The sequence below is a fragment of the Pan paniscus genome, chromosome 9 (assembly GCF_029289425.2).
Source record: "Pan paniscus chromosome 9, NHGRI_mPanPan1-v2.0_pri, whole genome shotgun sequence".
Lineage (NCBI taxonomy): Eukaryota > Metazoa > Chordata > Mammalia > Primates > Hominidae > Pan > Pan paniscus.
In genome coordinates, this window is record NC_073258.2 from 119,521,612 (window position 1) to 119,534,296 (window position 12,685).

The window sequence follows — 12,685 nt, forward strand, 5'->3', positions numbered from 1 at the left end:
TTGGCCTCCCAAAGTGTTGGGATTATAGGTGTGAGCCACCATGGCCAGCCTCAATTAATCTTTATATTCTCATTTCCCAGTATATTCTTCATCCTTCTTCATCTGCTTATCCTCAAAACCTCAGCTCAAAGCCATAAGGCCTTAAGTCTGTTTCCCTCATTAGAACATAAGTTCAACCTGGCAGGGTGGCTCACACCTGAAATCCCAGCACTTTGGGAGGCCCAGGCGGGAAAATTGCTTGAGCCCAGGAGTTTGACACCAGCCTGGACAACATGGGAAAACCCCACCTCTACAAAAAATACAAAAATTAGCCAGGCATGTTGGTGTGCACCTGTGATCCCAGATACTCAAGAGGCTAAAGTGGGAGGATCACTTGAGCCAGCAAGGTGGAGACTGCAATGAGCTAAGATCATGCCACTGAACTCCAGCTTGGGTGACAGAATGAGACCCTGTCTCAGAAAAAGACAAAAAGAAAAAGAAAAAAAAAGAAAATCTATCACTCTTCCATCTTTTCCCTGTACCTATAATTTATTCATTCAGCAAATATGTATTGATTGCCTACTCTATGTTAGGCAGTGTGTGGCTGAATGGTTCTCCTGTTATAATAATAATGATAATAATTTAAAAGAGAATAATGTTTATCAAGGCCAGCCTGAGCAACATAAGGAGACCCCATCTCTACAAAAAATAACATTAAGTTAAAAAAAATCAGGGCTGGGCAAGGTGGCTCACGCCTGTAATCCTAGCACTTTGGGAGGACAAGGCAGGCAAATTGCCTGAGCTCAGGAGTTCAAGACCAGCCTGGTCAACATGGCAAAACCTCGTCTCTACTAAAAATACAAAAAATTAGCAGGACATGGTGGCATGCCCTTGTAATCCCAGCTACTCAGGAGGCTGAGGCATGAGAATCGCTTGAACCCGGGAGGCAGAGGTTACAGTGAGTCGAGATAGTGCCACTGCACTCTAGCCTGGGTGACAAAGCGAGACTCTGTCTCCAAAAATAAATAAATGAATAAAAATAATTATTTTTGTTGAGACGGTCTCACTCTGTTGCCCAGGCTGGAGTGCAGTGGTGCCATCTCGCCTCACTGCAGCCTCAACTTCCTGGGATCAAGTGATCCGCCCCAGCCTCCTGAGTAGCTGGGAATACAGGTGCATGCTATCCTGCCCAGCTAATTTTTGTACTTTTTGTATACTCTGGGTTTCACCATGTTGACCAGGCTGGTCTCGAACTTAGCTTAAGCGATACGCCCACCTCAGACTCCCAAAGTGCTGGGATTATAGGCATGAGCCACCATGCCTGGCCAAATTAAGTTAAATCAAATTAAAATTTTTAAAAAAGAATGTCATAGAAATGGAATCATACAGTGATTAACTTTTTTCACATGCTGTATTTAAATTCACAATCCATTTTGAATTAATTTTTGTGTAAGATGTGAAGTTTAGGCCGGGTGCAGTGACTCACGCCTGTAATCCCAGCACTTTGGGAGTCTGAGGTGGGTGGATGGATCGCTTAAGCTAAGTTCAAGACCAGCCTGGTCAACATGGTGAAACCCCATCTCCTCTAAAAATACAAAAAATTAGCCGGGCATGGTGGTGTGCACCTGTAATCCCAGCTACTCAGGAGGCTAAGGCGGGAGAATCACTGGAACCCAAGAGGTGGCGGTTGCAGTGAGCCAAGATTTCACCACTGCACTCCAGCCTGGGCAACAAAAGCAAAACTCTGTCTCAAAAAAAAAAAAAAAAAAAAAAAAGTGACATTTAGGTCAAGGTTCTTTTTTTATTTCTTTTGCCTATGGAGGTCCAATTTCTACAGGGCTATTCATTGAAAAGACTATTCTTCCTCCATTGAATTGCTTTTGCTCCTTTGTCAAAAATCAATTTCTGGCTTGTTCCATTGACCTGTGTGTCTGTCACTACTCCATACTGTTTAAATTACTATATCTTTACAGTGAGTCTGTAGCAATAGAGTAAATCTTAACATCAGACAGAATGATTCCTTCCAGATTATTCTTCTGTTTCCAAATTGTTTTAGCTATTCTAGCTCCTTCGACTTTCTGTATAAATTTTAGAATAAGCTTGTCTTCACTTACAGAAAATCTTGCTGGACTCTTCAATTTTAATAATTTTAAAGTTTTCTTCATTTCATTTATTTAATGTGTATTAGCTTTTAAAATGATTTATTCTATTGTATGTCACACAGATGGTCAGAAGACACCAAATTTCCTATGTTTCTAAGAGGTAGGGCAAGCCCTCTTTTGTCATGGTAGTCATCAAATAATTCCATACGTTATCTTTACAAGTGTTCCTTAAACCTCACAGCAACCCTAAGAGGAATATACTAGTAGTTTCTCTGTTTTACAGATGAGGAAACTGAGGCATGGATAGATTACATAACATGTCCAGTGTCTCATAGCTAGAAAGTGGCAGAGTTGGGATTTGAACCAAAGCAATCTGGTTCCAGAACACATACTGTTATCCTCTGTGCTATGCTGTTCTGTTTGAATATAGTTATCTCATCCAAGAAATTTTTATTCAGTGCCTATTATGTGCCAAGGACTGTTCTAGGTGCTGTGTGTTCTAGGTGTCCTATGGCACCCATGAGTAAAATAAAAATAAAATAAAGCAGTGATTAAGACAAAATCCCAGCTCCCATGGAGGTTCTATTGTAAAGGGGGAGAATTTACTGTATTAATGCAATAATTATTGTTTTGTTGAAGTATTATTTTATTATTTAATTTATATTGAGGACACAGACACTTTAAATATAGGAGCTGGGATCTTACCCAAAAGATATGCTTATTCACTGGATATAAATATTCACCATAATTCTACCAATCTTCTGGAGACTGAAAAATCCCTCAGTTGGGAGATAGATAAAACCATCTTGGGCTGGGCGTGGTGGCTCATGGCTGTAATCCCAGCATTTTGGGAGGCGGAGGCGGGCGGATCACGAGGTTAGGAGATCAAGACCATCCTGCTAACACAGTGAAACCCCATCTCTACTAAAAACACAAAAAAATTAGCTGGGCCTGGTGGCACGCGCTGGTATTCCCAGCTACTCAGGAGGCTGAGGCAGGACAATCGCTTGAACCCAGGAGGCAGAGGTTGCCACGAGCCAAGATCGCACCATTGCACTCCAGCCTGGGTGACAGAGTGAGACTCTCTCAAAACAAACAAACAAACAAACAAACAAAAAAACCATCTTGACTTCAAACACCATAGATTAGTTTTGACTATTTTAGAACTTTAGATAAATAAAATTATACGGTATATTTTCCTTTCTGACTTCTTTTGCTCAACATTATGTTGGTAAGATTCACACATTTGTCGCATGTAGTTGTAGTTTGTTCATTCTTGTTGTGCTGTTCCATTGAGTGAAATAACCTAGTTTATCCATTCTATTGCAATGTGGAGATAGAGATTGTCTCCAATGGCCGGGCGCAGTGGCTCACGCCTGTAATCCCAGCATTTTGGGAGGCCGAGGCGGGTGGATCACTTGAGGCCAGGCGTTCGAGACCAGCCTGGCCAACATGGTGAAACCCTGTCTCCACTAAAAATACAAAAATTAGCCGGGCGTGGTGGTGCATGCTTGTAATCCCAGCTACTCAGGAGGCTGAGGCAGGTGGATGACTTGAACCCGGGAGGTGGAGGTTGCGGTGAGCCGAGATAGTGCCACTGCACTCCAGCCCGGGTGACAGAGCTAGACTCTCTCTCAAAAAACAAACAAACAAACAAAAAATATGATTGTCTCTTTTTGACTTACAAATATTATATATTTTAATAAAATATATTAAAATACATTATAATATATTAAAATATATTATAATAAAAATAATATTAATATTATTATTTGGCTTACAAATATAAATAGTATATGATTATGGTCAGTTTTAATACGGCCAAACAATTTTCTAAAGTCATACTATTGTTTCATACTGCTTTCAAAAATGTTCTTTTGTTTTCCCTTATATTTAGCAAAATATTTTGTTGAGGACTCCAACTCATTTCATCTACAAACAAAAGTTTAAAAATCTATGCTTAGACCAAAGGGATGGAAAAAGAACAGCAAAGACACAGGAAACCTGAGGGAGGAGGAAACTGGGACAAATTCAGGACTGTTTGGCCAGCCAGTTCTTCCTGTAAGATATTCTCTTTCAAGAGCTAAGCTTTGGGGGTTCTAATTCTGTTTTAATAAAACACAGTGTTCCTTTACATAGTTGAACTGAATTGTTTTCCAACAAATATGAATTAAATTGCCTCATTATTTATTTAGGTTAAACAATTAAACTGTAAGCTTAAGAGGAAAGGGACCTTGTACATTCTTCAACATTATAGCCTCAGACATAACAGATGCTCAATAAATGTTTGGATAAATGAATGAATAAATAAATGAATCAGTTTCCTAAAACTTAGCAACTATCTATCATGACCTGATGTAGCATAGTTGGTTCATTATGCTGTGTCTCAAATTCAATGATCCAGGCCTTTCTCCTGAGTCTATCCCAAATACCATGAGACTATATTGGAGCTCTCTTGGGATTATACATGGAGGATCAATAGGCTGGACAACCCCACTCCCTCAGACAGTCAGCCTGGCACTGCCCTTATAGAGATCCTAGTCAAACAGTAGACATAGGCCAAGCACGGTAGCTCACGCCTGTAATCCCAGCACTTTGGGAGGCCAAGTTGGGAGGATCACTTGAGGCCAGGAGTTTGAGACCAGCCTGGGCAACATGGTGAGACCTCATTTCCATTAAAAATAAAAAATTTAGCCATGCATGGTGTCATGCACCTGCACTTCCCAGCTATTCATGAGGCTGAGGCAGGATGATTTCTTGAGCCTGAGAAGTCAAGGCTACAGTAAGCTGTGATTAGCCTGGGCGACAGAGCGAGACCCTGTCTCAAAAAAAAAAAAAAAAAAAAAAGAGATAATTTATGAAAGAATATGTACACACACTCAGAATGATGCATGTGGCTTAACTGTTTACAAGTGTGAATAAGTGGCTCATTTACATAGAGTATCACATTTAATCCTCTCAAAGCCCTAAGGGGCTTGTTATTATAATCTTCGTTTTATAAATGAGGCAGTTCAGAGAAATGAGGTGAGTTGTTAAAGGTCACAACCAGTAATTGTTAAAGCCTCAATTTAAACTTAGGTCTGTCTAGAGCCTGAGATTTTAAGAATTATGTGTGCATAAATAATTTAAAAATTAAATTTTCTTTGGCTCTCAAGGACATGTATTTTTGCATCTGATTTCAATTAAGCTAAATACATTTGGTGCCGACTAGGTACCGAAGACATTTATATAACTTAATATTACAATGTATTTACTTTCTCTAAGCACTCCTTCAGCTTCCCTGATTAGGAGGCGGCTGGGTCTCGAAAGAAAACTTCCTTTCTGATGTATGGAACAGACGACTAGGAGCCTGCGTGAGTAGGTCTTAGGGTGAAGGAAGCCTTTTCAGAAGGGGAGATGAGGGAGAGAGGAAAATGAATTGGCAGGAAAAAGGCAGAAAAGGTATTTCAAGAGGGAAGTCTGAAAATTATTTCCATCAGAGCTTTCTGTGACTTGTTTTAATGATAGCCATCCAGGTTTTTTATTTTATTTATTTATTTTATTTTATTTTGAGATGGAGTCTCACTCTGTTGCCCAGGCTGGAGTAGAATGGCGCGATCTCAGCTCACTGCAACCTCCGCCTCCTGGGTTCAAGCGATTCTCCTGCCTCAGTCTCCTGAGTAGCTGGGACTACAGGCGCCCACTACCACACCCAGCTAATTTTTGTGTTTTTTTAGTAGAGACAGGGTTTCACTATATTGGCCAGGCTGGTCTCAAACTCCTGACCTTGTGATCCACCCATCTCGGCCTCCCAAAATGCTGCGATTACAGGCATGAGCCACCGCGCCTGGCCAGCCATCCAGTTCTTGAAGGCCAAAGAAAGCATAATAAACCTGAAGATTCTTGGCAGATCCTTGCATTGCTGGACTGCAGGGTGCATAAACACCCTGGGTGACAGATGACGTGGCCGGCCACCTCAGGCCCATCCCTGTGCACTGGGTCTGGACGGTGCCAGCTCCTTGGCAACACTGCAGGCTGTTATGACCCTGTGCCAGGGCGGGGGAGGGGCCGAGCACCAGGTGACGTGGCAACACCGCAGTCAAAGGAAAGCCATGCTAAGAGGCCACTGCCCCGCAGTCCTGTGACAGGCAAGGGGAATGCAGGAATATTGGGGAAGAGGGGAGGGGTGGAGGGGAAGGATCATTGTTGCACGGCTCTAGCAAGAAAGAAAATCTAAAATTCTGCTTCATGGCTCAGCTCCCAGCACAGCTAATGCTTGGAATGGACCAGTTGCCTGGACAGTTTCAATTATTTGTCATAAGCAGCTCAGGCCTTGGTGTGCAGATTTCCTTTGCCCCTCAGTTTCAGATGGCCCACTGTGGCCCCTGCTTATGATTCAGACTGAAATAGCTGCCTGTTTTGCATGCCAGTTAAGCCTGCATTTCAGTTCTTGTTTCTTTGAAAGGACCTGTCAGGGAAGCAGTCTGAAATGTCAGGTTCCGGTTTGGTATTCCCCCTCTACCTTCAACCTTGTAGCTTGACTTTTGTGGGATTCCCACTCATGCTCAGAGTCCCCTCATGCGAATAGGCTTATCTAATTCACAAGTAGCTCGGTGATGTGATGATGCCTGGCCCTGTGAAATCATACTTTTTCACCTTACATCACCTTCCATGGACTGGCTGGAATTCAGATTAGTTAGCCATCCCATTCTTGCTTGGACATGCTTATTAAAGATAGAGGATATTGGCCAGGCGCAGTGGCTCATGCCTGTAATCCCAGCCCTTTAGGAGGCTGAGGCAGGTGAATCATCCAAGGTCAGGAGTTCAAGACCAGCCTGGCCAACGTGGTGAAACTCCGTCTCTACTAAAAATACAAAAAATTAGCCGGGTGTGGTGGCACGCACCTGTATTCCCAGCTACTCGGGAGGCTGAGGCAGGAGAATTGCTTGAACCCAGGAGGCAGAGGTTGCAGGGAGCCGAGATCGTGCCACTGCCCTCCAGCCTGGGCAACAGAGTGGGACTCCATCTCAAAAAAAAAAAAAAGGCATTATCAATTATCAAGGAATTATCAATTTCTCCCTACAAAATAACTGAGGAGTCCTACATAGATCTTTACAATTGTCTGTGTAGAGGTTCAAACTCCTGAAAGTTGGCTGGTCCTTGTTCATATCTACCCCATACCTGTGTTAATACCGTTTACATTTACTCTTTCAGACACAGGGGAACAAGGTCCTGAGCAAAGGAGGACTTGGTATGAACAAGTGGGTATGGTGCCGCCATTGCTTCTGGCTTGGGTCTCTACAACTTTGGTGGAGCTTCCAAGAGCTCCATGTGGGGACAGAGCATTAGATGGTTGACAACATCTGTGGTCTGCAGGAGCCACTATGCGGAGGGCCCAGGGAAGAATTTGCCATTTTCAATGAAAAACACGTGGCAGTTACTAATTATGATGACTTTGTACTGGGATCGGGATCTGCGGCACCCTTCTTTAAAGTAAAACACCAACTGCTTAAGAAATAAGAATGTTTTAGTTTATCCATTGAACAGACATGAAGAGTGTTTCAAGAGTTGCCCTTTGAAAAATGGATCAAACTCTTGAACTCATGTAGCATACTAGATATGTTTGTGAATAAACTCATGACATGAAAAATCAGTCAATCAATTTAGCCTTGGACATAAATAGATAATGGCTTCTCATTCCCCGTTTACAGTGGCCCCTCCTTCTCTTGTCTTTTCCAAATACAAGACTGCTTAGATCTTTATCATCATCCTGAGGAGCTGATATTCAAGATTATATGTAAGACATGGGGAACTTGAACTCAGAGGGGTTTTTTTGTGTTTGTGTGTGTGTGTGTGTGTGTGTGTGTGTGTGAGACAAGGTCTCACTGCTGCCCAGACTGAGTGCTGTGGCACAGTCACAGCTCACTGTAGCATCAACCTCTTGGGCTCAAGCGATCCTCCTACCTCAGCCTCCTGAGTAGCTGGGACCACAGGTATGCACCAGTATGCTCGGCTAGTATTTTTATATTTTGTAGAGACAGGGCTTTGCCATGTTGTCCAGACTGGTCTTGAATTCCTGGACACAAGTAATCTTCCTGTCTTGGCCTCCCAAAGTGCTGGGATTACAGGTGTGAGCCACCGTGCCCAGCCAGAATTGGAGATTTTTAAATACAGAAATTCTCAAGTGCTTTGCCCAGGAAGGGCTACATTTGTCAACTTTTCTGGCTGCTAGAGCAGGTCAGAGAGGGCTAATATTCCTGTCAGAGGTGGTAGATTTCCTATGACCCCATTTGTTCATCTCTACACTTTCTGAAGAAAAGTCCCTTTTCAGATGTCTATATATTTTTAAATATTCTCATTATTTAGAAAGCTCCTTTCTTTGTGTTCTGAGTGAATTACTCCCATGTGTTAAGAGTTGGGAAGTGATAGGAAAGGTAGGGTCCAAGGAAAGTAGTCAAAATTGATCAAGGACCCAGCTGAAAGATAAATGAAGTTGAACAGTTCACAAAAGAGGAAATATATTGGGCTAAAAGACACGTGGGAAAATGTTCAACTTCACTAATAACAAAAGAAATGCAAATTTTAAGAACCAGGTACCGTTTCATCTGTAAAATTTGCAAAAGTTAAAAATGTGTGGCCTGGCGCAGTGGCTCATGCCTATAATTCCAGCACTTTGGGAGGCCAAGGCGGGTGGATCATGAGGTCAGGAGTTCGAGACCAGCCTGGCCAACATGGTGAAACTCCGTCTCTACTAAAAATACAAAAAATTAGCTGGGCGTGGTGGCAGGCACCTGTAATCCCAGATACCTGGGAGGCTGAGGCAGAGAATTGCATGAACCTGGGAGGCGAAGTTTGCAGTGAGCCGAGATTGCGCCACTGTGCTCCAGCCTGGGCAACAGAGCAAGACTCCATCTCAAAAAAAAAAAAAAAAAAAGGGTTGGGGGTGGTGAGAAAATACCCAGTACTGGCAAGCATGCAGTGTGGTGGCTGTCTTTATGCCCTGCTAGTGGTGGGCTAAATTGATGCCACTTTTAGGGAAACCATCTGGTGATGCGTATCAATCATATTCCTGTTAAATTATCCTAAGAAAGTTATCCAGAACATAACACAAATTTATTCACAATGATGCAGCGTTATTTATAAGAAAAAATGGGAATAACTTAAGTATCAAAAAATATGAGACTGGTTAAATAAATGATAATATATTCTCACAGTAGAACACTAATGCAACCGTTGGGAAAGATGCTTTGTGGGCCAGGCGCGGTGGCTCACACCTGTAATCCCAGTACTTTGGGAGGCCGAGGCGGGCAGATCACGAGGTCAGGAGATTGAGACCATCCTGGCTAACATGGTGAAACCCCGTCTCTACTAAAAATAAAAAAAAATTAGCCAGGTGTGGTGGCGGGTGCCTGCAGTCCCAGCTACTCGGGAGGCTGAGGCAGGAGAATGGCGTGAACCCGGGAGGTGGAGCTTGCAGTGAGCCGAGATCGCGCCACTGTACTCCAGCCTGGTGACAGAGCGAGACTGCACCTCAAAAAAAAAAAAAAAAAAAAAAAAAAAAAGATGCTGTGTTAAGTTTTCTAGTACCACGAGAAAATGCTTTTTTTACAATCCAGGCTGGGGTGCAGTGGTGCAATCTTGGCCTCCCCAGTTCAAATGATTCTTGTGCCTCAGCCTCCCTACTGGGATTACAGGTGTGTGCCAGCACACCCAGCTAATTTTTAAATATTTTTAGTAGAGATGGGTTTTTGCCACGTTAGCCAAGCTGGTCTCGAACTCCTGGCCTCATGTGATCCACCCACCTGGGTCTCCCAAAGTGTTGTGGGCCACTGCGCCTGGCCTATTACAATGTTAATTAAAAGGTGCAAAATACAAAATTGTATTTGCAGTCATCCCTCAGTATCTGTGGAAGATTGGTTCTAGGACTCCCCCTGTCCCCACAGATACCAAAATCCACAATATACAAGTTCCTTCTTTTTATGTTGTTGCTTTTCTTTTTTTTGAGACAGAGTTTCACTCTTGTCGCCCAGGCTGGAGTGCAGTGGCACGATCTCGGCTCACTGCAACCTCTGCCTCCTGGGTTCAAGCGATTCTCCTGCTTCAGCCTCCTGAGTAGCTGGGATTACAGGCAGGTACCACCACACCCAGCTAATTTTTGTATTTTTGGTAGAGATGGGTTTCACCATGTTGGCCAGGATGGTCTCAAACTGCTGACCTCAGGTGATCCCCCGCCTCGGTCTCCCAAAGTGCTGGGATTAGAGGCGTGAGCCACCGTGCCTGGCCACAAGTTCCTAATATAAAATAATGTAGTATTTGCATGCAACCTACTCACATCCTCCCATATACTTTAAATCATCTCTAGGTTACTTATAATACCTAATGCAATGTAAATGCTGTGTGAATAGTAGTTTTACTGTATTGTTTAGGAAATAATGACAGGACAAAAAAACCTGTGCATGTTCAGTACAAATGCAGCCATCCTTTCCTTTTTCAAATATTTTCAATCTGTAGTTGGTTGAATCCCAGGATGCAGAACTCACAGTTACAAAGAGCTGACTGTACATTCTAATCTCAGTTATGTTAAAAAATAAAACATAGAAACAAGAAAGGGATAAAACATATTAATTCATTAACAATGGTTGTCTTGAAATAATTGGTAATTTTTTTCTTCTTCCCTTTTCCTCTTATTTATCTGTAATAATAATATACTGTCTTTAGAATAAAAATTGTATTTAGGCAGGACGCAGTGGCTCATGTCTATAATCTCAGCACTTTAGGAGGTCGAGGCAGGAGGATTGCTTGAGCTCAGGAGTTTGAAACGGGCCTGGGTAGCATAGTGAGACTCTATCTCTACAAAAAATTTAAATTATTTATTTATCTGTGAGACAGAGTCTCGCTTGTCGCCCAGGCTGGAGTGCAGTGGCACAATCTCGGCTCACTGCAAACTCTGCCTCCTGGGGCTCAAACAATTCTCCTGCCTCAGCCTCCCTAGTAGCTGGGATTACAGGTGCACACCACTGCGCTCAGGTAATTTTTGTATTTTTAGTAGAGAGGAGGTTTCACCATGTTGGTCGGGCTGGTCTTGAACTCCTGACCTCAAATGATCTTCCCGCCTCAACCTCCCAAAGTACTGAGATTATAGGCATGAGCCACCATGCCCGGCAAAATTTTTAAAAATGTTTTAAATTTTATTGAAAAATCACGAGCAGCTACAGTAATCAAGGCTGTATGGTACTGTATGGAACAGACCAGAAAGTTCAGAAATAAACTGTTAGCTTTACGGTCAATTGATTTTCAAAAAGGGTGCTAAGACAATTCAGTGAGGAAAAAAATCATCTTTTCAATAAATTGTGCTGGGACAACTGGATATCTACATGCAAAAGAAGAAAGTTGGACCCCTTCTTTACACCACATACAAAAACTAACTAAAGTGGATTATAGACCTAAATGTAAAAGCTAAAACTATGAAATGTTTAGAAGAAAACAAGAGTAAATCTTTATGACCTTAAGTCAGAGAAAGTCTTCTTAGATATGACACCAAAAACCCAAACAACAACAAAAATAGACAAATTGGACATCATCAAAATTAAATACTTTTGTGCTTCAAAAGACAGAATCAAGAAAGTGAAAAAACTCACAGAATGTGAGAAAATACTTGCAAATCATATATCTGATAAGGGACTTGTATCCAAAATAAATAAAGAGCTCTAACAACTCAACAATAAAAAGATAAATGATCCAATTGAAAAATGGGCAAAAGTCCGGTCTCAGTGACTCAGGCCTGTAATCCCAGCCCTTTGGGAGGCCAAGGCGGGTGGATCACCTGAGGTTGGGAGTTTGAGACCACCCTGACCAACATGGTGAAACCCTATCTCTACTAAAGCTACAAAATTAGCTGGGCGTGGTGGCACATGCCCGTAATCCCAGCTCGTTGGGAGGCTGAGGTAGGAGAGTCGCTTGAACCCAGGAGGCAGAGGTTGTGGTGATCCGAGATCACCATTCCGCTCCAGCCTGAGCAACAAGAGCGAAACTCCGTCTCAAAAAAAAAAAAAAGAAAGAAAGAAAGAAAGAAAAGAAAGAAAAAAAATGGGGAAAGATTTGAATAGAAATTTCTGCAAAGAAGATATATAAATATTGCTGCCATAACAAATGTAGTGGCTTAACCCAATACCACTTTATTATCTTACAGTTCTGGAAGTCAGGAGCTCAACATGGGTAGAAATGGAAATTGACTGCTAATGAGTATAGGGCTCCTTTTTGGGGTGAGGAAAATATCCTAAAATTAATTGTAGTGATTTTTTTGGTAGAGACAATGTTTCATCATGTTGCCCAGGCTGGTCTCAAACTTCTGGGCTCAAGTGATCTGCCTGCTTCGGTGGTTGCACAGCTCTGTAAATAAACTAAAAAACCATTTTGTATGTACCCCACCTTGGGTTGTTTGGGATTTTCTTGTTTGTTTTTTGTTTTGTTTTGTTTTTGTTTTATTTTGTTTTGTTTTGTGACAGGGTCTCACTTTGTCACCCAGGCACATACAGGCTGGAGTGCAGTGGTACCATCACAACTCACTGAAGCTTCAACCTCCTGGACCCAAGGGATTCTCCCACCTCAGCCTCCCAAGTAGCTGA

General features: G+C 42.4%; 1 pseudogene; it reads left to right on the top strand.

The window, feature by feature from the left end:
* Positions 1 to 6,347: 6,347 nt before the first annotated feature.
* Positions 6,348 to 7,580, top strand: LOC112441204 (cytochrome c oxidase subunit 7C, mitochondrial-like; annotated as a pseudogene).
* The last annotated feature ends 5,105 nt before the right edge of the window (positions 7,581 to 12,685 follow it).